The sequence below is a fragment of the Oryctolagus cuniculus genome, chromosome 2 (assembly GCF_964237555.1).
Source record: "Oryctolagus cuniculus chromosome 2, mOryCun1.1, whole genome shotgun sequence".
Classification (NCBI taxonomy): domain Eukaryota; kingdom Metazoa; phylum Chordata; class Mammalia; order Lagomorpha; family Leporidae; genus Oryctolagus; species Oryctolagus cuniculus.
Window position 1 is genome coordinate 25,427,732 of NC_091433.1, and position 26,434 is coordinate 25,454,165.

Consider the following 26,434-nt stretch of genomic DNA (forward strand, 5'->3'; position numbering starts at 1 on the left):
CTTGACCTGTTGAACCAAATGCCCACCCCATGGATGACAAAATTAGAAGAGAGCCAGCAAGTTTATAGTAGCAACTTTGTCAATATTGGACTTAATGAACTAAGGTAGTAGTTCAATAGCCTCAAATTGAAAGAAGTCCAAGAGAATCATTTTTCTTCTCTTTTTCCCTCAGATAGGAAAATGATTACTAGTTTAGCAATATTCTGTTACGTAGTGAAACTTACATGGACAAAAGTTAAAACTTAGGATAAACAATTCCCAAGAACAGAGTCTTAATTTGTATTACTTATGGTATGCGCTAATGGATAAATTTATTTCTCCCTACTCTTTGATGCCAACTTACATTTAAACATGTGGTAATATAGCCTGTTTTGAACACAACATATTTAAGTAATTAAGAATCTCGGATTTAGCTACTAACTCTAGTGATAGCCACGTTTCTAATCTCCCTCACCAAAACTTGTCAAACTATTGTCCATGAAAGTCATTCTCCACCTATTCATATCTTAAGGTCTCCTTATCCATTCCTATTGCACTTTTGACTTTTCCACACCTCGGACATGGCTCTTCACAAGGTCACAGGTTGTCATTTTGCCGTCTTCAGTGATCAGTTCTGTCTGTGTTTTAGTCTTGGCATTTCAGCAGTGGTTCACACCCTCTCCCTGGAACACTTTGTGTGACCCTCTTTACTAAGTAAATCCTGTCAGTTTCCCATGCTGATTCTACTGGATGTGTAAGTCTTGTAGTGCCTCCAGCATTTTGTTTTCATTATTTCCACTCCAGACTTCTTCCCTGGGCTCCCTACTCAGCACAAGCCAACTTTTCCATTGGTAAAGGCAGTGTTATACAGGTAGTCATGTGGTAGATTCTACTGCAAGATTCTCTTTAACGCTGTCATTTATCAGCTGAGTAAATAGCCCTAGTTACTTAATCAATATAGTTTTCTCATCTCTAAAATAAGGATAATGATAGGAACTACTTAATGGAGAAGATTAAATAAGTGAAACATTATAAAGTGTTTACAAATGCCAAGTGTTCAATAAATGCTAGCTATTAACATCATCACAACAAACAGAGCAAAAGAATAACACTGACTTTTCCCTCAAATAACCTTAGTATGGTTTGAATGTCCCACCAAACTCATATTTGAAATTTAATCCCCACTATGAGGAATGAAAAAGAGGAAACTTAATTCCCTAAACCATATGTTAAATGTATTGGTAGGTGTGGCCTTTTAGGAGATAAATAGAATCAGATGGGGCTATGAGGGTGGGACCTCCATGATTACATTAGTAGCTTTACAGAAAGAGGAAGAGAATAGTCATTGTTTTCTTTTATCATGTGCTGAACTGCTCAAGTTTGGGACTCTGCCCCTACCAGCAAGAATGCCCTCAGCAGATGTGGCCTGTCAACACTGGACCTCCAGAACTGTGAACTGAGTAAACTTTCGTTCTTTATAAATTATCCACTGTATGGTATTCCATTAGAGCAACAGAAAACTGATGATGACATAGCCAAATTTTCACTTCTCATAAGCCTTTTTCATATCACTGAGTAGTACTGGCATCCACCCAGTTTTTCCAGGGTAAGAACCCAGAGGTCATCTTTAGTTCATTTTTCTTACTCTTTCCCCATCCATCAGTGGTCTGTTACTTTACGTCAAAAATCTCTACCAAATCTAACCAATTTCACCACCTCTTCTTATAAATCATGATCCACGCCACCAAGAGTGCTCTGCATCTCCACTAGTACAACATTCTCCATAGAGCGATGTCTCTGAAGTGTAGACCCGCACATGTCTTTGCAGTATTTAATAACCCTCAGTGGCATTTTATTACAATGAGAATAAAATCCAGTTTCCCAAAATGTTCTATATGTGCCCTGATTGGAATCAGTGTGCTCTCTGGAGCTGCAACTTCTTTTCTTTTTTCTTATTTTTTTTTTTTATTTTAGGCAAACAAATTTCAAGTAGTTCATATGTACAGATTAGGTGATATTTCCCACCCATGCTCCCACCCTTCCTCCTCCTTCTTCTCCTATTCCTCTCTTAATTTTCACAATGATCTACTAACCTCAACTTCTTTGACTTCCACCATTAATTTAAATCAAATTACTCTGACCTTTTTTTTTTTTCCTCTCTCAAACATGCCAGAAGATTTCCCATTTCAAAGCCTTTGAACTTGTTATTCTTTCTACTTGGACACTTTTCCCTCTCAAGTCTTCATATGTCTGTCTCCTCTTTGTCATTTAAATCTCACTTTGAAGGCCAAGTCCGTACAGGGGTCTCCCTGACCACCCTCTACCATGATACTCTATTTCTGTTTCTTTTAGCACTCATTAGGATCTTCATTTTCTCTCTCCACTTTTGATTTCATATATTGAAGATATTTAAACCTGGGGAAAAAATAAAAGATGTAGCATTTCACTTGATTTATACAATTACTTAAATTTTCTCATTAGATTTCTTAAATTTTGATTATTAGACAATAATACATTGGTGTCTGCTAATTTATTAGGCATTTTGTAATGTTAAGTATCTCTAGCTAGCCTTTTCACAGTTGTAGAAGTTTGCATGAATAAAATAGTGCTTGCTTTGGACTTGGAGTTTTCATGAGGAACTATGTTTTAGAATATTGTACTATCATCCTTTTGATATACTTGAGAGCTCAGAAGGAACTGTTGAAATGACCTGCAAGCTGTATTTAAGGCTGAAAGTACTTCACATGAATTATGAATTATTTCATTAATAAGGCTAATATATCAAAATAGTCTAATTGTTTTATCAATAGTTTCCAAAATTGTAAGACATGAAATACAAGGAAAACCAATGATATCGGGAATGACCCCCTAAAATTTATACAAAAATGTGGCCCCTTAAAGTTCTCCAGAAGTGCCATCTGGGTGCCACATTTGCTACTGGATTTTGGGGTGCCATACGATATCACCATATGCTTGTTAATAAATCCCCAATATTAATAAGCCCAAGAGGGTTCTTGCCTAATATTTAGAGAAGAATTCTAAATACCGGCATCCATAAACAAGGCAGCATGGTACATTTTAAGCTTTTAATTAGTGCGAAAGATGAATAGGAAAGTGAGAGAGAGGTAAATCTGGGTTCATACCGAGCACCAGGAACCAGCCACATGGAGAAGCAGCTAGGCCAGGAAGCCTAGGGCGGGTGGCCACAAGCCACATGCCCTGGAGGTGCAGGGCTACAGCAAGCCCCCTCCTGGCAAGAGGCCAGGGAAGAAGGGAAGGGTGGGACACACGGTGTCCCAGGCTTTTAACCCACTTCCAAAGGGGAGTGGTTAATCAACCTGATTGGCTGGTGGCCACCCAGGTGTGGCCAGGTAGGGTGATGAAGTCACACAGGGGTGTGGCTAAGGTGTGGTCTTCCAGTTCACAGACCTAATCAATTTTAGCCTGTATGCCTGCCTACTTCACCAAGACAATGTCTTTATACTCAATTTTCTGCTGAGCAAAGACTTGGGGAATATAGATCTCGTTCCTGAAGCAGGATATATATATCTCAGGAATATAGTTCTCATTCCTGTTTAGCTGAGAATCCACTTGTTGTGGTAATGAATATCACTTGCAATCAAGCCATTGACCACAGAGGCATGCTTTAAGGAAACAATATTAGGAAGATGCTGATAACAAGTGTGAATGAACTGTGGTTGTGAAATTTCCACTACAAAAGTAGAATACTCTTGCTCACCAAATGTAAAGACAACTTTTATGTTCACTAATGATTTGAAAGTAAAATTACGCTTTCTGCTTGTAACTTGATACCACAAATATTAAATTTCTGAATTCTGGATGTATTTTTAAAGTTGCAATGGAGTAAAACATTTTGACTATATATTATACCCCTAAACCCAGCCCAGTACATATTGTCATGGTCAACATTTATTTGTAAAAACAAAAGTTAGATGATAATGGAACACTTTCAAAATTTCAGTTCACAGGGAGAGGAGAAAGGTTTTCTTATCCTAGGTATTCTATAAATCCTAAAGTGAGATGTTTAATTAGAGCTTAACGTTTATGAAGACTGATGCAAGAGAGATCTCAGTCCAGGTTCTTGCCTTTGCTTTTCTCCCCTTCCCTCCCCCTTCCCTCCTCTCTCCCCTCCTTCTTCTCTGTTTTCTTTATTCTTTCCTTTCTTCTCTTTTTTTTTTTCTGTGAAGGGCAACAGCTCTCACAGTCATAGTGGGATCTCTGTTGTCTACAGGGACTTGAATGTCTTCTTTTCTTAGCTGGTTCAGGATGGGGAGATGGGCATGTAGCTGCATTTCTGTGAGTCTGTGGAAGATTTACTGAGATCCAAGACTGTTGGATGAACAGATGAGATCCCAGTACTGATTAAATGAAAAACAAGCTGAAAACCAGTTAAATGCAACTATCAATAATTGATTTGGAAATGAACCATTGATAAATTACAAATATAGGGAAGTCATTATAAATCGCATTTCCTAGTCTAAAATATCAATAATTTTCTTACAGATTTGCTAAATGATATTTACTTAATTGCTTTTTTGCTTAATTGGCAAGCCAAGTTAAAAAAAAATCTTTTTCAAGGCGCCTTTCTCACATTTCCCTCTCTTGCTTAGCTTCGTTTTTCCTTCATGATAACTTGGGTACAATTCCTGAAAGAACACCATTTGGCCAATTTCCATCTGGCATTCTTCCCCTCTTATTTTCACTGAAAAGTGTGGAGTTGAGTTTTTAATGCGATTTCTCAGTAAATTCAGCTTTCAGTCCAACATCCATACTCTCTCTACTCCCCATTTTTCATATAAGCAGTTAACTTCTTTTTGTTGGAAAATAAATATAACCCTTGGTTCTGACTGGGTAGAATCAGATAAAAACAAATTGTAGAAATATGGGCTTCCTAATTCCTAGTAATCTTTTGCATGCTTTAGAGTACAAATGTGTCATGTGAAAAGTTCCGTCTGTGCAGAATTCAGTATTTTACACACAGATAATTAAAAAATTGTCAAGACATATGTTGCTTTTACAAACGTTTTTGTATTTATTGTTTTGCAGACGCTACCAAAAATTATCATGGTGCTGAATTATGAAAAACCTCTCCATTTAGAGGTCTTCATCAGTGACTAATTGCTACTATTTGTAACCCACTTTAAAAGCAAATAAAGCACCCATCTGGTAATTCTATTAACTGTTTCTATATTAAAGTACCAATTGGTCCTCAAAAAAGAAAATATGCAATTAGGAAATATTCATATTTATGTCACTATTGAAAAGCCTGCAAATATATCTGGCAAAAGAGAGTTTATCACTTCTTTTCTCATTCTCTGTTAAGCTTATAACCTTTTAAAAATCAAATTGAATTAACTATGTAGCTGCAAATACTCAACAAAATGGAAAATTGCAGCAATTATCTGAATAAATCAAGGCAAAAAAAGCAACATTTATGATTAATCATTTGAGTAACATTATCAGATGCCTCCCCTCTCCCCAAACTCTGTGTAGCCCACTGTAAAATTCACTGGCCTTCAACGCCCAGGTCCCGCTACCCAAACAAGGGGAAGGAAATGCTGTGACTGGCCTTCTAATTTTGAAACTCTGACCTTGAGCAAAACTGTTTCTTCTCAGAGAAGCAGTTTCAGAGGTGGTCAAATGCAAGAAATTTCTCGGCTGGTCTTTTGAGCGCTGTTCTGAGGACTTGAAGAAATGAAGAATGGGAAAATGTTTCGTTGAAGTTAAGTTCCTCACCAGATGCAAAGATAGCTGTCCTGTTGCAGGCTTCTGGAATAAGCCAAGATTAACTGCCCTCTTAAAGACCAACATCTTTTCTCTCGGAGGAGAAATGATATGTAGACTTGCTCCAGCACTGCTTCATTATGAGCTCTGCTGCCTCGGAGGTTCATGGGTATTTATTAATGTACATCCAATGCTGTGTGGGGTTCTACACAGCCCTATAGTTCATGTTCTTGGCTTTCATAATTAAAGTGCCACTTGGAGATTTTATTAAACAAAACCCAAAGTATCTAACTTGAAACCTGAATCAGAATTAGGAGCTCCTCTTGTGTGTTTCCATAGTATAAATCTTTTCTTCTCATAAGAATTATTTGAGTATAATGCATTATGTCTCCTGAAATCTCCAAAGATTGATCATACTAAGAGGATGGAGGCTTGATCCAATTATGACATGAAGGAAATAGATGCAGTGGGAGGTCTATAGGTTATTAGGGTGTACCTTTGGAAAGTAGTTTCACAGAGGTTTGGTTACAAAAGTCTGAGTTGGGCCCAGTTGGTCTCTCTGCTTCCTGGATTGCCGTGTGATTCTTCCTCCACACTGTGCTTGGCCATTACCATTTTCTCGCTTTACCAGAGGCAAAACCAATGGAGCCCACACAGTCTTAGACTGTGAACCTCTGGAAATGTGTGCCAAAAATGAAGCTCCTCCATCCATAAGTAACTTGTTTCAGATATTTAGTTATAGTGATTAAGTCTGATTAATACAACAGAAGACTATTTACCTCTCTCACTAGACTGAGATTTTCTGTAATGTAGTTCTTTATGTTTGTTATATCCATAATAAACATTTATTACAAGTCATTTGAGTGAGTAAATTAATGGGTGAATAAGTGGTTTACATTTATCATTGATTTTAGTTTAGTAAGTATATATGGGTCAATATTAAAAAGTTAATAATTAGGTAATTTTATAAGAGCTAATATTTAGATAATTAACATAAAATCTTATGTACAAGTTCTTTATTTTGTATTTTTATACTTACTGGAAATAAAAAATGAAAAAAATGAATAAATGTGACAAAAGCTTATGGAATTATGATTTTTATATGATTCTGCATTTCCTTTTTGTAGTATATATTTTCATGTTAAAATTATACCTAAACCTCAGTAGTTAGTGCAGAAGCATTATTGAAATATAATGACACAATTCATAAGATATAATAGTGATGCTATGTAATGAATTACTGTTACACCTTGTTTTGGCTATTTGTACGTTTCATGTCTACTGATGTTCAGCCAACTGAATACATTTGAATGATAGAAGCTTCAAATATACTTCTCTTGTGGGAGGATGCTGTACTGTCTACTGGAGGAACATTTCCTCTGGAGTGGCAGACGATGGCATCTAGAATGAGTTTGCAAGGATAACAACAGCTTCATTCAGTTTGACTAAACAGATATTTATTAAATCATGTTGTCCAATAATTAATGAATCTACATATATGAGGGTGGATAAGGCCTTGACCCTTTCATTGAGGAATGTACAATGAGTTTAAGATGATAAAATACAATCATTTACCTAAGAAGAAAGAGTGAAATTTTAATTAGTCAGACTTAACAAATGCTATTTAAAGGCTTTTCTTTGCTTAAGACTATACTTAATGCAAACAAATCACTGTTTACAAAGTTATGGAGAGTCTGTTTAACCTTGGTGAGGAAGGAAGCCACTGCGGCACGGCTGCTTTTCCATTAGGTACAGTAAGTACAATGCACGGGACCCGTGATACTCTTAGAAAACCGTGACAGTGATTTAATTTCTTTTTTTTCCCCAGAAACCTTACATTTAAGGAATACAAACTTCATGCATTCCATAAATACAGCACTAGGACTATAATGATTCTTCTCACCATTCCTGCCCTCCCACTCACACTCCCACCCTCTACCTCCTCCCTCTCCTATTCCCATTCTCCCATTCTTATTTTTTACTAAGATCTATTTTCTATTAACTTTAGAAACATTTGATAAACTATACTAAATAAAGAATTCAAGAAATTGTATGAAAAAAAAAAAAACACTGTTTCTCAACAGTAGAGAGAAGGGCTGTTCAAAGTCGTTGAAAGTCTTGAAGTCTTAATTTCACTTCTATAGATTATCTTTTAGGTGCTCTATTAGTTATCACAGACCTGGGAGAACATACGGTATTTGTCCATTTGGGACTGACTTATTTCACTGAGTATGATGTTTTTCAGCTTCAACCATTTTGTTGCAAATCGCAGTATTCCATGGTGTACATATCCCATAATTTCTTTATCCACTCTTCAGTTGACAGGCTTTTTGGTTGATTCCATATCTTCACTATTTTGAATTGTGCTGCAATGAACATAGGGGTATAGATAATTCTTTCATATGCTGATTTCTTTAGATTTGGTAAATCCCCAGGAGTGGGAAGCCTTGGTCATATGGTAGGTCTATACTCAGATTTCTGAGGTATCTCCATACTGTCTTCCACGGTGGCAGCACCAGTTTACATACCCACCATCAGTGGGCCAGGATATCTTTTTTCCTGCATACTTGACAGCATTTGTTGTTCATTGATTTCTGTATGAGAGGCATTCTAACTGGAGTAAAGTGAAACCTCATTGTGATTTTGATTTGCATTTCCCTGATGGCTAGTGATCCCGAGCATTTTTTCATGTGTCTGCTGGCTATTTGGATTTCCCATTTTGAAAAATGCCTGTTTAAGTCCTTTGCCCATTTCTTAACTGGGTTGTTTTGTTGTTGAGTTTCTTGATCTCTTTATATATTCTGGTTATTAATCCTTTCTCAGTTGCATAGTTTGTAAATAATTTCTCCCACTCTGTCAGTTGCCTTTTCACTCTGCTGACTGTTTCTTTTGCAGTGCAGAAGCTTCCCAATTTGATGTAATTCTATTTGTTAATTTTGGCTTTGATTGCCCGTGACTCTGGGGTCTTTCCCAAGAACTCTGTGCCTATGCCAATGTTTTGCAGGGTTTCCCCAATGTTCTCTAATAATTTGATGGTACTGGGTCACAGATTTAGGTCTTTACTCCACTTTGAGTCAATTTTTGTGTAAGGTATAAGGTGGGAATCTTTCTTCATACTTCTGCATGTGGAGATCCAGTTTTCCCAGCACCATTTGTTGAAGAGACTGTCCTTTCTCCAGGGATTGATTTTAGCTCCTTTGTCCAAGATAAGTTTGTTGTAGATGCATGGGTTGATTTCTGGTGTTTCTATTTTGTTCCATTGGTCTGTCCATCTGTTTTTGTGCTCGTACAATTTTTTGTACTAGTACCATGTTTCAATTATAACTGCCCTGTAGTATGTCTTGAAATCTGGTATTGTGGTGCCTCTGGCTTTTTTGTGTTATATAAGATTGCTTTAGCTATTCAGGGTCTCCTGTGTTTCCATATGAATTTCAGCATCATTTTTCTATATCTTTTTTTTAAACTTTTATTTAGTAAATATAAATTTCCCAAGTACAGTTTATGGATTACAATGGCTTTCCCCCCCCCCATAACTTCCCTCCCACCCGCAGCCCTCCCGTCCTTGGTACTTTCATTGGTATCTCATTGATTCTGTAAACTGCTTTAGGAGGTATGGACATTTTGATGATATTGATTCTTTCAATCCATGAACATGGAGGATCTTTTCATTTTTTTATGCCTTGTTCCTTTTCTTCCTTTTTTCTTTCTCTCTCTCCTTCCTCCCTTCCTTCCTTCCTTCCTTCCTTCCTTCCTTCCTTCCTTCCTTCCCTCCTTTCTACTTTCTTTCTTTTTTAGATTTAAAAGCAAGATTTATTGGAGTCAAAGACCTCCAACCAGAGTGGCATTGGGAGGGGGGTGTTCCAAGGGAGAAAAAAAAAAACTGAAGTGGTCAGTAGCAGTGGAAATTTTAAGCATAATTTTGGGAAAGAAAAAAAATAACTTATCAGGTTGACATTCAATTATAAAGCAGGAACAAAGCCTGTCATATGACCTGATTTGCAATCCTTTATCCTGTCTGGCTTACTCATGGTAAAATAAAGAGCCATTAGAAGGGTGGGATACCAAGAAGATTAAGCTCACAGGGTCTAAAACATAGGACAGAGTCATTAGTAGAGGACCTAAGAAAGGTTCTATCTAAACCATGAGCAAGTTTTCTGATTGAGAGGCAAATAGAAACTGATAGAAGGGACTTGATAATAATCAGGTGGCTTTAAGGCCTTGCCAGTTATGATGCCCAGCCTTTTCTATCTCTTCACATGAGGTACATCAAAAGAGAGATGTGAACATTCTTAGGTAAGGCACCCTGTTGGCTTCCATTACCTAGCTAGCCTGGGAGGAGAGCTGGCTTAAAAAGAAGGTAGGTGGATCTCTAAAAGGAAAATATTTTAGTTAATTTACAATTCTGTCTACAATGTTGTTTACCCTACTTGGCCATCCCCTCAACAGCAGTGGTTACTTTGGAAGCTGGGCTGAGCGAGGGGCTTTTTCAGCTTATAGCCAACAAGGTCTGTGGTTCTGACCTTGGAGTCCTTCGACTTCAGGGTAGTTTCATTTCCAATGACCCAACTTTTGGCTGACAGAGCTGACAGGGCTCTTCATAAGCTGACTTCTACAGAAGTCCTGGCTTTCCATATTGAAAATCAATGCTGAGGACTGGCCTGTTGGCATACCACTGTGTAAAGCAGCCATTAACTAGCCTGCCACCTATCTTTACATTGCTTCTGCTCCCTAGCTTCCTCTTCCTCCTAGTTTTTGTTAAAGCAGACCAGAGGAACCTTTAAGAGGATATAAGTCAAGAGAGTCATCAATAACATCTCTAATCTTTGGAGGCCTTAACTAGAAATCTATAGTCACAGGCATGTTCTGATAGTGGTTTTTCTGTGACATAGAAAAGGCCCATGAGGAAAGCTATGTCTTTGCTTTAACATCAAACATGGTGACCACCTTATGTATAAAATTTGAAGTCATTAGTAAAAACTTCCTCTCCTTTTGTTTGATTTGAAAAGGGAGGGTTTTGCCTGTTTACTGTGCCCTTGGTAAAGTAAATCTAGCTGTGAATTCATAATTTAAGCTCTCATTTTGGCTATGCTATTATGGCAGAAAAATGTTAGCCATCCCTTTTATAAGGTCTAATGGTCAAACTGTACATCCTGGAGAGTCCTTCAGTATAAAGTTAGTTTACCATCTTGAAGAGAGAAGTGAGGGAACAAGTCAGCCTTCCCAGACCACTTACTGTCAATAACAATATCACATGAAAACATAGCAAGCAATTTTAACTGTTAAATAACAACTTATGAAAATATTTACCAACACCTTTTGATTTCTTCAGTGTCCTACTGTTGATTCAGGAGCATGTTGTTCAGTCTTCATGTATTTGCATATGTTCTAGAGATTCTTGAGTTGTTGATTTCCAGCTTCATTCTACTGTGGTCCAAGAAGGTGCATGATATGATTTCAATTTTTTAAAATTTGCTGAGACTTACTTTATGGTCTAGCATATGATCTATCCTAGAGAAAGTTCAATGCAGTGGTGAGAAGAATGTGTATTCTACATCTATAGGTTGAAAAGTTCTGTAGATATCCATTAGATACATTTGGTCTGTAGTGTCTATTAACTCTGTTGTTTCCTTGCTGATTTTCTGTCTGATTGATGTGTCATTTGCTGGAAGTGGGTTATTGAAGTCCCCCACTATGATATATTGGAATATATGTCTCCTTTTAGATCCAGTAACATTTCTTTTAAATAACCAGATGACATGCCATTAGATACATATACGTTTACAATAGTCACAACTTCCTGTTGACTTGTTCCCTTAATCATTACATAGTGCCCTTCTTTATCTCTTTTAACAGTTTTTGTGTTGAAGTCTATTTTGTCTGATATTAGGATGGCTATACCAGCTCTTTCTTGGTTTTTGTTAGCATGGGATATCTTTTTCCATTCTTTCGCTTTCAGTTTATGTGTATCTTTGTTGGTGAGATGTATTTCTTGTAGGCAGCAAATACATAGGTTTTGCTTTTTAATCCATTCAGCCAGTCTGTATCTTTTAACTAGGATTTGAGGCCATTTACATTCAAGGTGACTATTGATAGTGATTTGGCCCTGCCATTTTTTCATAAATATTCCTCTTGTTTACTTTGGGTTTCCTTTGTTCTTTTACTGGGAGATTTTCTGCCTTCACCTTTTTTCATAATGTTGACTATGTTTCTGTGTATAACGCATCCTTAAGCATCTTTTCTAAGGCTGGATGGGTGGTGACAAATTCTTTCAACTTCTGTTTGTTATTGAAGGTCTTTATTTCAACTTCTTTCATAAATGAGAGCTTTGCAAGGTACAGTAGTCTGAGTTGACAGTTTGGAATATATCTCGCTATTCTCTGCTAGCCTGTAGGATTTCTGATGAGAGGTCAGCTGTAGGTCTAATTGGAGATCCTCTGAAAGTAATCTGTCATTTATCTTGTACACATTTTAAAATCTTTTCTTTATATTTCACTGTGGAGAGTTTGACTACAATGTGTTGTGGTGAAGATCTTTTCTGATCATGTCTATTAGGAGTTCTATGTGCTTCCTGAACTTAAATGTCCCTTTCTCCAAATTAGGGAAGTTTCTCTGTAATTATTTAACTAAAAAGGCTTTCTAATCCATTCTCTCTTTCCACATTTTCAGGAACTCCTAAGATCCATTTGTTGGGTCATTTGATTGTGTCCTGTAAGTCTCTGACACTGTTTTACAGTTTTCTAATTTCTTTTTTTCATTATGACTGTAAAATTTCCAAAGATTTGTCCTCCTACTTGGATATTCTTTCTTCTGACTCACCAAGTCTGTTCTTAATGCTTTCCATGATATTTTTATTTGTTCTATTTCTAATATATTTTAAAATATCAATTTCATGGGAAAAACTTTCATTCATGTCATGTACAGATTTCTTTATTAGGTATTTGTGGTGATACTTGTTGGTGTTTTTTTTTTTTTTTTCCCTCTGTGATGGCTTTTATCTTTGAACTATGTCTCTGTGGCTTAGTGAAGTGTCTGCTCTTTCAATGAATACCCAGAGGTATGTGCTGGGTGTGGGCAGGGAGCTGTGTTCAGTGCTCCAGAGTGAGGAAAATGTCCAAGGTGACATTCAAGTTGGGCGTGGTAAATCTCATTTTTTTTTTTTTATCAGAAGGGAGGTTTTTTCAGCCCTGTTGGCATATTCTCACACTCACCTCCTCTCCTCAAAGGAGACCAGTGCCTGAGCACTATCCCCAGTGGGTACAATTTTCATCTGCACCACCACAAGAACCACACAAAGGATCCATGCAGTCCTCGGTGTGAACATGGATCTTGCAGCAATACCATCACCAGGAAATCAGGGAACCCAAAGCATGTAGAGCCACTCACAGTGACTGCCCAGCCACACCCTGTATCCTGCCACACAGCCACATTGTTTTCATAGTCCTGGCACACAAGGCTCCCACAGTCACGAGCTCCCAGTCTCCTGTCAATTCTCCCAACCAGACTCATGGGTCTCCTCTCAGCTGGTTGCTGGGGGAGTGGACACCTGCTGGTATAGCTGTTATGTGTGTCCAAAATGACACCCACCCTCTCTCAGCTGGTGGATGCTGGTGCTGGGTGGCTGGGGAGAGAAAAAGCATGCCCCCTTTTTCTTCCCTCTAGGCTGGCAGGTATACTGTCTCCCACAGAGCTCCAAGCCAGACTCATGTCAGGCTCTTCTCACTGCTTTATCGCCAATCTGCTTGGGCTGTTGCAGTCTGGTTTCACCTCACTCCAGAGTTGGTGCTGAGACTCTCGGCTGCTGCAGTCCTGAATTGTGCACATCCATGGAGTTCCACAGTGTCCCTCTAATTCGTGTGGAGTTTCCGCTTCCATTTTCTCCCTAACTGTTCTCTGAGATTGCGTTCTCTACTTTTCTTTAACTGTCTTCCCCTCAACTAGAGCAGTAAGCTCTCTCCCTATTCCCTCATGTTGAATACTCTCCCAATTTAATTTCTTCTAAAATCTGAAGGAAAATGAGGATCTTTTAGGTCAGATAAAATGATTCCATATGTAATATCAATGTTTATCTTTAGACAACATTTACACAGTTTGTAGTGTTTTTAATGATCAAAATGTCCCATGAAAGCAAGAGTCTAGGATCCACAAAGGTCAGAATGCGGCTATGACTGTGAGAAAGGAAACTCAGAGCATATGAGCTCGGCCTTTACTTGACAGTCACTTTTCACAAGGTGGAAGACAGGAAGAAGAGCTTGTAGGGAGAAAGATGAACAAAAATCAAAGCTGAGGGCCAGATTTGTAAAATGTATGTAGAGTGAGATAATTCAGAATTGCACTAGACATGGTCCCCAAATTAAAGTGCTTTTCAGTTCAATGGCAAAGGCAAAAAAATATGAAAAAGAGGCTATATAATAGGAGATATATACCTATTTTCAAGAAAGGAAATGAAGGCACCTGCTCCTAAATTTTTAAGATACCTGAAAGTTAAAGATTTAAAACCAGACTGCCTAAAAAAATACAACTGTTTAAATAAGTCTACCATTGTAAGAACTCTCAATTTAGACTGTGTAATGATTTGGGGAATAGAGTATTAGTACCATTTGAAGAATATCTACAAGCTCTAAAATCTTATCAATAATTGTGGATTTTTCATTATTTTGTTATTTCCATGTATATTTTGAGCATATTACCAACTTTATAGAATTTCAAAATTATATTTAAAATAACCTAGCCATTTTATTCTTCAGAAACTCATTTGGAGTTTGTCATATACTCTAGCAAATATATATGTTCTTGGCATAGGCATTTGGTACAACAATTAAATCACTACTTGGGATACCAACATCCCATATAGGGGTGCCTAATTTGAGTCCTAGCTCCTCTGATTCCTATCCAGTATCTTGCTAATGCACACTTTAGGATGAAGTAGGTGATGACTTAAATACTCGACTCTGCCATGCACACAGGAGATCTAGACTGAGTTCCAGGCTCCATGCTACAGCCTGGCCCACCCCGGTGGTTGTGGATATTTGGGGACAGTACCAATACAGTTCACATTGATGAATCATGTCAAACTATCTTGATAATTTTAGAACATACAGATTGAGTGAATTTCCAATAAGATATGTTCTCTCCATATTTTCAAAACTCTCTTCTCATTACTGTCTTCTTTCCCCCCCTCTTACAAGGAAGAGAAAATATTATTCATCTGATTTATTTGGAGAGAACAATATCAACAACAATATGCACTTTATAAGTAAAGATCTTATATTTTTCTTGTTATTATAAAATATTTATGTTATTTCTTGTTGTTATAAAAGCTGTAGTGTATAGTAGATGAGCTGATGAATTTTTCAAGTAAATAAACAGGCACATATTAAATTCTCTGTCATAAATATAATCAGGCCTTCAATTAGAAAATGAGGGAAATATAATTCTAAGCATTATGAAGACATATTGGGCTTCTGGTGGTTAACACAGCTAAGGAGATGGAGTAACTCAATCAGAATGCCATGGTTTCTAGCTCCATCCTGAATGGAGTTTTCGCGAGTAGGCCTTGCGAGTCTGTAGGAGCGCCATTGGAAATGAAAGCCTATGGGCCTTCTTAATTGCGTTATTTAAGAAATAAAGGATACCAGTCCTTTCCAGTAGAAACTAGTTGGACTGGTGGACATTACAATCTATGATTTTTAAATATGGAGAGAGGCCTACTAGATTTTCAAACATATATCTTCCTTTGTTTGATATTTATTTGCAATTGAAATTTCTAAAGGGAAGCAGACAGAAGTATTCTGGAATGAGGTAGGTCCACTGCCTGTTGTGCTCTAACACAGTCTGTGATACTGGTCTTTTGCAAAGAGAAAGGTTTTATTTCTGATCAGTAGGAGGCAGGAAAATATAACTCATACCTGCCTCCAGATCTGGGGTCTGGGGGAAGTTTTATGGATTAGGTGGGAGAGAGCTAGTCGTGGAAATGCTGGCGAGGCAAGCTTCAGTTGGAGGGACTTGGAATCAGGCCAGCATAGTGGGATCATTTCCTAAGAAAGTTTTCCTAAGAAAGCAGGAACCTAAAAAAGTGTGTCTGATTACTCCCATTGTTAGAGCACGAGACCTGGGAACTCTCAGGAACAGCCTAGGGAAACATAACTAGTTTTTTAGTTTGGGGTGTCAGGGGAAAACCTAGTCAAAGGGGAAATCTGGTATCAAAGGCATTAGTAAAAAGTCAACTGTTCATTTTGGCATGTTGCTCACTGGGAGATTGTTCAAGAATTCCATCAATCTTTAAATCCTTCAAAAAGGCAATTTTTTTCACTCAAGAAAATATTGCTTTGGCAAAACATTATGCTACCAACAGAGACTGGAGGACTGTATAAGCACAATCCCTTCACTCCAAAAGTTTATACTCTGGAAGGGGAATCAGAAACACAATGGAAACACAGTGTGGTAGGATTAATCCTACCACAGCCTGTAGGAGAGGAATGACTCTGGGCTCCGGCTCAGGCGGTCAATGAAGCTTGCTCAAAGTCAGTAAATTCCACCTTGCTCAAAGCCATTTTCCTTCTATTTTAATAGCTGGGAAAAATTATTTTAAGTGCTATGTCTAGTTTTCTCCGTGCCTGAAGTTACTGCAAAATTTTGACCCCATCTATATATTATTTTTCATATTTGTATATGCAGACACTTCAATGGCTATATTATAGATATTTTAACTCTATTTACATTCAGGTAGCATTTGCTTATTTTAGCTACAGATAATGTTTACTTATATACGTGTGTGTATGTATGTATATATGAATACCTCTATTTGCTTATACACATATATCTTAAAAAGATAACATGCTTTTATTAATATATGTAATACATATAAAGAAAACTAATGTCATGAAATATATTTTGAAAATTTTTTGTAATCTTTTCTGTAGCTTCAATTTCATACAAAATCCACAGAGAAAATATGATTTGTCATATGAATTACCATTACTGGCTCATTTAGCTGTTGTCGCTTTTAGTCTAATTACCATTCAGTGACTTGTTTAAAAACTGCATGAAATATGATATTGACTCTATTTTATTTAAACTTCTCTGAACATCATTGTTGGTGGCATTTTTTTACCTTTTCATGGGCTATTTTTTTCCTTTATGTGCTTTAATTTTTTTAAGATTTATTTATTTATTTGAAAGTCAGAGTTACACACAGATAGAGAGAAGGAGAGGCAAAGAGAAAGAGAGGTCTTCCATCCGCTGGTTCACTCCCCAGTTGGCCGAAACGGCTGGAGCTGTGCAGATCCAAAGCCAGGAGCCAGGAGCCACTTTCGGGTCTCCCACATGGGTGCAGGGCCCCAAGAACTTGGGCCATCCTCCACTGCTTTCCCAGGCCATAGCAGAGACCTGGATCGGAAGTGGAGCAGCTGGGACTTGAACTGGCGCCCATATGGGATGCCGGCACTGTAGGTGGCGGTGGCCTTACCCGCTATGCCACAGTGCCGGCCCCTTTAATTTCTTTCTTTATATAAGGAAGTCCTTTTGTATTAGCAATCTCTGTGACCTTCTGTTCACTATTCACTGATCTTCTGCTTAATAGCTGCTACAAAACACATGAAAGGGGCAGGGGTTGTCTCTCTCTCTCTCTCTCTCTCTCTCTCTCTCTCTCTCCTTCCCTCCCTCTCTCCCTCATCTCCCTCCCTCCCTCTCTCCTTTCAAGAAGGCAAAAATACATAAATAAATATTCAAAAGGAAACATATGAAAACACACCAAGCAGTTCCTTTCTCCTTGTGAAAGATGGCTCAGGTTTAAAAAATTGGAATAAACTTTATGCAACTTTTTAAAACATTTTTTAGGTTTGGATAAAGTTTCCAGGTCTTCACATTTAATTCCTAATGTAAAGGTATAGTAAATTATAGCCATTTTTTCCCCATAGTTTTTATTAAAGCAAATGTGTTAATTAAGACTCATGAATTAAGCTTCTGCCTTTGGTATTACAATTGACATGATGGGCATGTAAAAAACAATATATGGCTCTATCCCTGCACTAAATTGACATAGAAAGTATAGCTTTGAGACCTAAATAGTGTTATATCAATAAAAAAAGAGAATAGAGTTCTATTGTAAGTTATATGATTAATGCTATAAATACTTAAATCCTAATTTAAGTACATATTCAAGTGTGCTCATGCGGATGAATGTATGAGTTACAATTTAAAATATTGGAAGGAGGCCGGCGCCGCGGCTCACTAGGCTAATCCTCCGCCTGCGGTGCCGGCACACCGGGTTCTAGTCCCAGTCGGGGCGCCGGATTCTGTCCCGGTTGCCCCTCTTCCAGGCCAGCTCTCTGCTGTGGCCAGGGAGTGCAGTGGAGGATGGCCCAGGTGCTTGGGCCCTGCACCCCATGGGAGACCAGGAAAAGCACCTGGCTCCTGCCATCGGATCAGCGCGGTGCGCCGGCCGCAGCGCGCCGACCGCGGCGGCCATTGGAGGGTGAACCAATGGCAAAAGGAAGACCTTTCTCTCTGTCTCTCTCTCTCACTGTCCACTCTGCCTGTTAAAAAATATATATATATATATATTAGAAGGAAATAGACCCAGTATCTTACTAGTATACCCAGTATCTTACTGCCACTGGAATTTTAAGACAAAATATTTGAAACAATATATGTGAATTCAGTCAGTAAATTAATGAATGGATCTATAAATTATAAAAGGACACTCCTATGAAATTCCTGATTAAGTATTAATTCATAAGTTTGTAGAGATTGATCATTTTCTTAAAGATTTATTTTGTCCTTTTTTAAAGTAACTCAGAAAAATACATCTAGCAAAATTTGGTCAAATGGACTTCAAATATAAAAATATAAAAATTAAAAATATACTGCACATATATAAAGACATTCAAATCATGTCAGCTATCTCAAGTTTTTGTATAATGCTGCTGGTGGCATATTGTGTTTAAAACATGTTTTCTGTTTTAAAAGTCCCTGAGGTTCTTCTCTCCTGCAGTGATTGACTTGGGAGAGAAACATTTAAAGAGGAATTTAAATTTGAAAGGTGCAATTCAAAACACATTTTCTTATGTCAACTTTTGATACTGACCTTTTAAAACATGCAAGCAGGGACTTTCCTCTTTAATTATGTTGCTTCTTTTAAATTAAATCTATATTGTAATTCTTTACAAAGTAAAGTAATATTTTGGAATGAGATTTATTTTGCTTATTTTAGAGTTTGGGTGTGGGAAATGCATGTATTTGCATGCATGTTTTAATGAGAATTCCCAATTAGTTTTGTAGTGTTGTTCCCTCTCTTCATTTAGGCAGTAGGAGATGCAAAAATGTGTATCTGCCTTTCAAGATAAGATTTTTTTAAATTTTAATTTTTTTTGTTTTCATTTTATTTGAACAGTAGAGAATGACAGACAGACAGGCAAAAACACAAAGCCTTTTACATGCTAGTTCACTCCCCAAAACATTGCAACAACCAGGGTTGGGCCAAATTGAAGTTGGGGAACTGAAACTCCATCCAGGTATCAAAGACAGCTGTCAATGTTTCAAGTACTTGAGCAGGACCTGTTGTATGAGCAGGAAGCTAGAATCAAAAGTGGAGTCCAGGGGCCAGCACTGTGGTGCAGTGGGTCCGGCATCCCACTGAGCACTGGTTCAAGTCCTGGCTGCTCCACATCCAATCCAGCTTCCTGCTAATACCCTGGGAAAGCAATGGAAGATGGCCCAAGTACTTGGGCCCCTGCACCCACATGGAAGACCTGGATGAAGATCCTGGCTTCAGTCTGTCCTAGTCCTGTTCTTTGCAGTCATCTTGGGGCTGAGCTGGCAGATGGAAGATCTCTCTATCTCCCTGCCTCTGCCTCTCCCTATCCCTCTCTGTAACTTTGCCTTTCAAATAAATAAGTCAATCTTAAAAAGAAGCATCAGCAGGAGTGGAGCCCAGGTGTGATCCAAGATCCCAGGCACTCAGAAGTGGGATACAGGCATCACAGTTTTCTCTAGGGGATTGGAGTCAGGATTTCACTATAAAGAAATGAAAAAAGAAAAACCTGGGAGAAGGGCTATGTTTGGAGATCCCCTCCAGTCTAGCAGTTAAAGACCTGTTGCTTCTGTCTGAACATGGAAGAATTTCATTGGCCCACGTCACCACGAGTTAGTGACCACACCACCCTGTCTGCACCTCTTTGTACATGTTCCCTGAGCAGCCGACAGAATATCGATTAGTCCTGTCAAGGTAAGTGATTGACAGTACTGCTCATTCCTAGGTACTTCCTAGATTATTTGCCTGTGCAATTTCTATTTTGACGAATTTAAAGGAAAAAGAGTCAAGTGAAACCAGGGGGGAACTGTGATAGAAGAAACTAGGTCCTGAAATTAGATGCCTGAATCTGACTCAGTACCAGATGTCTTCTTGCTGTGGAAATTGGATGGATCATCTTGTGCTGTAGGCCCAATTTTTTCACTTCCATCCAACTTAAGGGATGTTGTGAGGGTTCAATGAAATGTGATTTCTGTGGTTTTAACTCATAGTGCAAAAAATTCTAGATTATTTCTGTATGTTTCAGTATACTGTGGTGTTATGTTGTTGTCATATTTAGAATTCAGTTTTTAGGTCTTATTTAATTATTAGTAGATCCTAAGATGAAAGAGTCTTCAGTATGCCTTAAACATTTGGATTTCAGTTTTTTCTTTTGTCTGCATTGTATTTTCTCTATAAATGTCACCGGATAAGTAGGTGTAGAAAATATGTGTAGGAATGATATAAAGTAAATGGGGTATTAGGGACTTATGTAATATGTTGAAGATTATGCATTTTTCATTCTTCATGGCTTCTCCCTTTTGGAATAAGTATTCATATTCTGGGAAAATTAACCAGTATGCAATTTGCATTTTTCAGGATATTGTGGATTTTGATTAGAGCATTTTGCTGTTATTTTGTTTTTTTGGACTAGAGCGTGGATACTCTTGCGTTGTTCTGTTCGATAACCTGTGATTATCTTCTGCCTGGCAGAGTGGCTGAGATGCCTAATTTATCTCCCTGCTTCCAACCCCAGCCCTCACAGCACTCTGTTTTCATAGCTGTAGCCAGAGTACTTCTCCTAAAACATAATTTGAATGATTGCTGTGCTCAGAAGCCTCCAGTGACTTCCCATCTCAGTGCAAACTTAAAGCTTCAAGGTTTCACATGGTCTGTCTTCCTGCATCTCCAAAGTCATCTCCTACCAGGTTCCTCTCACTTGCCCAGCGTCTGCCACAGTGGCCTCCTCCCAGTTCTTGCAACACGGTCAAGTCCACTACCTGATGCATTCACATGGATTTCTGGAACTTTTCTTCCCTTTCCTGCTTTAGGATAACAGAATCTTGGAAATGAGGCCTTCTTGACCAACCTGTTCAAAATAGCTAACACCTTCCTCCCATACTCCACCCGTCTAAGAGCTGCCATCATAGTGTAGCAGGTTAAGCAGCCATTTGTGCCTGTTATCTCAGTAGTGTTAGTTCCAGTCCCAGCTACCCTGCTTCAGCTGTAGCTTCCTGCCAATGTGCATGGCAAGCTGGCAGAGGAAGGCCCAAGTACCTGGGCTCCTGCCACCCATGTGGGAGACCTGGATGGAGTTCCTGGCTCCTGCCTTCAGCCTGGCCCAATCCTGGCCTTTGCAGCCATTTGGAAAGTGAACCAGAAGATGGAAGACCTCTCTTTCTCTCTGTGAGTGTTTGTGTGTCTGTTTCTCTTTTGTCTTTCCCTCTCTCTCTGTCATTCTGCCTTTCAAATAATCAAATAACTAAATCTTAAAAAAAAATCCTACTATTCTTCCTTTCCCCTCAGCCCCACTTGGGTTATATATGTAAAGATTGTGTGTGTCTGTGTGTGTTTGTGTGTGTACAATATTTACTTGTTGATTTAGTTTATTTCTACCCATTAGAATCTTAAGTTCCAGAAGTTAGGAATTTCTGTTGAGTTGAATAGCGAGATTATTCACTGGTTTTCAGTTTTCCTACTTCCAGTTGTCATATGAATCCGAAGGGAAGCTTCGGATTCAAATGGACCATTTTGCTCCATGATATGGAACTGATTATTTAACGTCCAAACACCAATTTCTTCCTACAAGAGAGAACAGCCCTTTCCTTTTAAGAGAACCAGACAATTCCAATTATTGTAATTAATTCCATAGATGTAACCATGTAAACAGGACAGCGCTCAGATTTTCCCCATGGAACTGCAGAGTCGGAACTTCTTAACTAGAAAGGACTACGGAGAGCAGCTGTCACGGCCCTTGTCCAGATATGCCCATTCTAACTAAGAGGGTTTGTGTTAGAATCTAGAACACCGTGATCCTCGGGCAGTGTTCTTGCTAAGATATGCAGGTTAATGATCCCAGGAAACCAACCCTGAAGCAATAAAATGACTAACAAGTAAGCGTGGCAAGACCTGGAACCAAGGATGATGACAGGGAAGATTACAAAACAGAATCCAACAGTGCGTTTTGCAACCTTTTTCCTTCCTTGCCTGCAGTTTAAAGCTTAATTTTATTGATTTTGGCTGTAATTCTTGCTATTTTAAACCAACTCAGGGCTACATATCCTGACTCAGAGGGAGGGCCATTCTTCAAAGTCTATCGTTGTGTTGTCACAGAATGAGACAGAGACAACTGAGCTGTGGCCCACAGTACATAGAATATTGGTGAGTGTGTTCTTAGGGTGATGTGTTCCTTGTTCCCTGTGAGGGGACTGGAGCTATGTCTCTTAGTGAGTAAGGTCTCCTAGACATTTTTCATTACGTGTACTAAGACCTTTGATGTAAACAGTATCTGCTGGAGAGTGAGCTGTGGCTCACTTGGTTAATCCTCTGCCTGTGGCGCCGGCATCCCATATGGGAGCCACGTTGTAGTCCTTGTTGCTCCTCTTCTAGTCCAGCTCTCTGCTGTGGCCCGGGAGTGCAGTGGAGGATGGCCCAAGTGCTTGGGTCCCTGCACCCGCATGGGAGACCAGGAAGAAGCACCTGGCTCTTGGCTTCGGATTGGCGCAGTGCTGGCCGTAGCAGCCATTTGGGGAGTGAACCAACGGAAGGAAGACCTTTCTCTCTGTCTCTCTTACTGTCTGTAACTCTACCTGTCAAATAAATAAAGAAAAAAAAAAAAAGAAAATCAAAACTAAGTGGATGCAAAGTTGTAAAGTTGTGATGGGGAACCTATGCCTGGCTGTCGGTGCTGCTGTCTTGAAATCAGAGATGTAACTGGTTGGCAGAACAGCGCTGCTTTTTCTAGATCACTTGGATATGCTCTGATTTAAATGTATTACATGAAGACTCTATTTAACTATATATATACTTTTTCATTCTCTCGGGATCTGATAATGTTTGGGTGGATTGTGTGATTAATTAAGTGCAGATGGCTTTGTGCTTGTACAAGAATTTTACATTGTTAGGGGGAAATTGAATAGATAAAGTAAAAATAGACTCCCTTGCCATTTTGCTAAGGACAAGTTAAATGACTCATCTTCAGATTGTCTATCCCTGCCATTAATTTGATGGGGGTGTTATGTTATGATAGTTCCTTGAATAATTAAGTTAAAATTGGTTATGAAATCATTTGTTTAGTGAATTTTGCTCTGATAATTTCAACATGCAGATTTTTTTTTTCCTAACAAGCTGTGGTGAATAAATTCATATTCTTGGGCTTGCCCAAGAGCCCATCCTTTCTTGAAAAGTGAATCCTTTAGAAAGTTATTTATTATTTTAATTATTTATTTATTTAAAATTCAGAATGACAGATGGGGTGGGAGAGAGAGCTAGAGTGAGAAGGAGGGCAAGAGGGAGAGGGAGAGAGGGAGAAGGAGAGAGAGAGAGTGAGAGCGAGCGGAGAATTTTCTGTCTGCTGGTTTACTTTCCCAATGTCTTCAACAGCTGACACTGGACCAGGCTAAAGCCAGAAATCTAAAACTCCATCTGGGTCTTCCACGTTGATGGCAGGGATCCAAGTACTTGGGCTATCATCTGTGCCTCCCAGTCACATTAACAGGAAGCTGGGTTAGAAGCTTATGGTAGCCAGGATTTGAACCAGGCACTCTAATCCCAATCTGTGGCTGAATGAGATGAGCCACAACACCTGCCTCTGGAAAATTATTTTAAAGATTTTTGAGAGGGGTTGAGGGTGAATATGCGCGATTGGTCATAGGGCCTCTTCTGCCTTGAAGAGAGCTTTGAGGAGACATGTTATCACAAACCAATTCTGAATGAATCCTGGCTGGAAGCAAGTAGAACTTATGAAACATGCCTGACCTTTAAGGGTTATCTATGTGCCACTTAGTGACATTTGAGCCCATTACAGATCACACATCTATTATGATGTGCACCATATAGTCTATGTGTGTAGTAGGCTATTCCATTTAGGTTTGTGTAAATATACTCCATGATGTTCACACAATGACAAAATCACCTTAAGTTGCATTTCTCTAAATGTCTGTCTGTGGCTGAGTGATGTGTGACAGTGTATTAATAGAATCTTGATTCTCATAAAATCATTGACTACAACAATTAAGACAAGTAAAAGTGCAAATGCATCAAGTTTTAACATTCAAAATAATATTCTTGCATTTTTCTCAGTTCAGAATTTTACATCACCTGATGATGGGAAAATTCCTTCACCATCAAACGAGAATGAGCACACAATGCAGAAACAGAGAGAGGAAACGATATGAACATTTTCAAAACAGAACTACTAAAGTTGCCAAAGGAATAATAAAATAGCTATTTCACATGTGTGAGAGGATGTTTCCAGGCATAAGTAGCCCTAAAATGGCTGCAAGTCCCTGGTTCATCTTTGCTTTCAAAGTTTTGACTCAGCCTTGTTAAAAAATGAAGCCAGGTGTTTTTCCACCCACTGGGAATCTGTGAGAAGTGACACACTCATCTGAATGATTCTTCATATTTGTTTTAACATGATCTCTGAGAAGGATCTGATTCTACAGGGAATAGCATGCCTGACCACTTCTTGCCTGGAAAGGAACAATGAGCAGCAACTCATGAAAGATGAGAAATCATAGTCAGATGTTTCCCAAAATAGGAATGTATTAATCTGACGAGCAACTGCACCTATTTCTGTGGCAAAGAGAAAATGTCACATTCAGTACACAACACTAACTTTATTTTTTTAAACAAAGATGTTTTGAGAATATATTTGTTGCAGCTAACACATCTTGTAAAAATGACCATCAGATGACTAAAAAGCACAATTCATCAAGGAGCAAATGGGACTTTTTAAATATGAATTTGAACACATTAATGTGTTCAATGTGATCTCAGTATTTAGCAGATTTTCAAAAACACTGTAAACTATAGGAGATTACTGGAGATGACACAAAAGGAAACTGTAACATTTATGAACATAAATTGCAGTGAGGAAAATTTGGAGGAATTGTTATTGCTGTTTGCAAGATATTTTAAGCATTGGTTCAGAACATGACTCCTATTGTGACAATACTTTTTTGTGTGCTTCATTTTTTTAAAAAATGGACCAATTGCTTAAATTTTGGTATTAGAGTGTTATTTTCACAATATGTAGGATTTCTTTTCTTTTCTTTTTTCTTTTTTTTTCTTTTTGACAGGCAGAGTGGACAGTGAGAGAGACAGAGAGAAAGGTCTTCCTTTGCCGTTGGTTCACCCTCCAATGGCCGCCGCGGCTGGCACACCGCGCAGATCCAATGGCAGGAGCCAGGTGCTTCTCCTGGTCTCCCATGGGGTGCAGGGCCCAAGGACTTGGGCCACCCTCCACTGCCTTCCCTGACCACAGCAGAGAGCTGGCCTGGAAGAGGAGCAACCGGGACAGAATCCGGCACCCCGACCGGGACTAGAACCTGGTGTGCCGGCGCCACAGGTGGAGGATTAGCCTAGTGAGCCGCGGCGCCGGCCATGATTTCTTTTTTTTTTTTTTTTTTTTAAGATTTGTTTATTTATTTGAAAGGCAGAATTACAGAGAGAGAGAGGGAGAGACAAGGAGAGATATCTTCCATCTGCTGGTTCACTCCCCCGAGTGGCTACAATGGCTGGAGCTGGGCCAGCGCAAAGCCAGTAACCAGGGGCTTCTTCTAGGTCTCTCATGTGAGTGCAGGGTCCCAAGTACTTGGGCCAACTTCCACTGCTTTCCCAGGTGCATTAGCAAGGATCTGGATCAGAAGTGGAACAGCTGGGACTCCAAAGGGTGCCCATATGGGATGCAGGCACTGCGGGCAGCAACTTTAACTTGTTGTGGCACAGTGCTGACCCAAACATACAACATTTCTTGAGCATTTACCATACACTGGTCACTTGTGCTGAGGATTTATGGGTTGTCACAATGAATCTACACTTTTTTTTGGTAAAGATTTGTTTATTTTATTTGAAAGTCTGAGTTACAGAGAGAGAAGGAGAGACCTAGTGAGAGTGAGAGCACAAGAGAGAGATCTTCCATCTGCAGGTTCACTTCCCAAATGGCAGCAACAGATGGGGCTGGGCCATGCCAAAGCCTGGAGCCAGGAACCAGGAGCTCCATCCTGGTCTCCCACTTGGGTGCAGGGGACCAAAGGTTTGGGCCATCTTCTGCTGCTTTTCTCAGGCACATTAGCAAGGAACTGGAGGAGAAGACCAGCCGGGACGTGAACCCGTGCCCATATGGGATGCCGGCATCTCAGATGTCTGCTTACCCCACTATGACACAGCGCCAGTTTCCACACTGTTATTTGTCTCATG

General features: G+C 39.0%; 1 protein-coding gene across 16 annotated transcripts in view; it reads left to right on the forward strand.

Annotated features, from left to right (window-relative positions):
- Positions 1-26,434, forward strand: part of PCDH7 (protocadherin 7) — a 434,348-nt gene that overhangs the window by 83,793 nt on the left and 324,121 nt on the right. The window contains exon 2 of one of the 16 annotated variants that reach the window (XM_070069617.1): positions 1-26,434. This exon is cut by the window's left edge and continues 13,898 nt beyond it; it is cut by the window's right edge and continues 24,643 nt beyond it. The exons of the other annotated variants lie outside the window; for them this stretch is intronic. The gene's annotated coding sequence lies outside the window, so the exon portion shown is untranslated. 16 annotated transcript variants of the gene reach the window in all.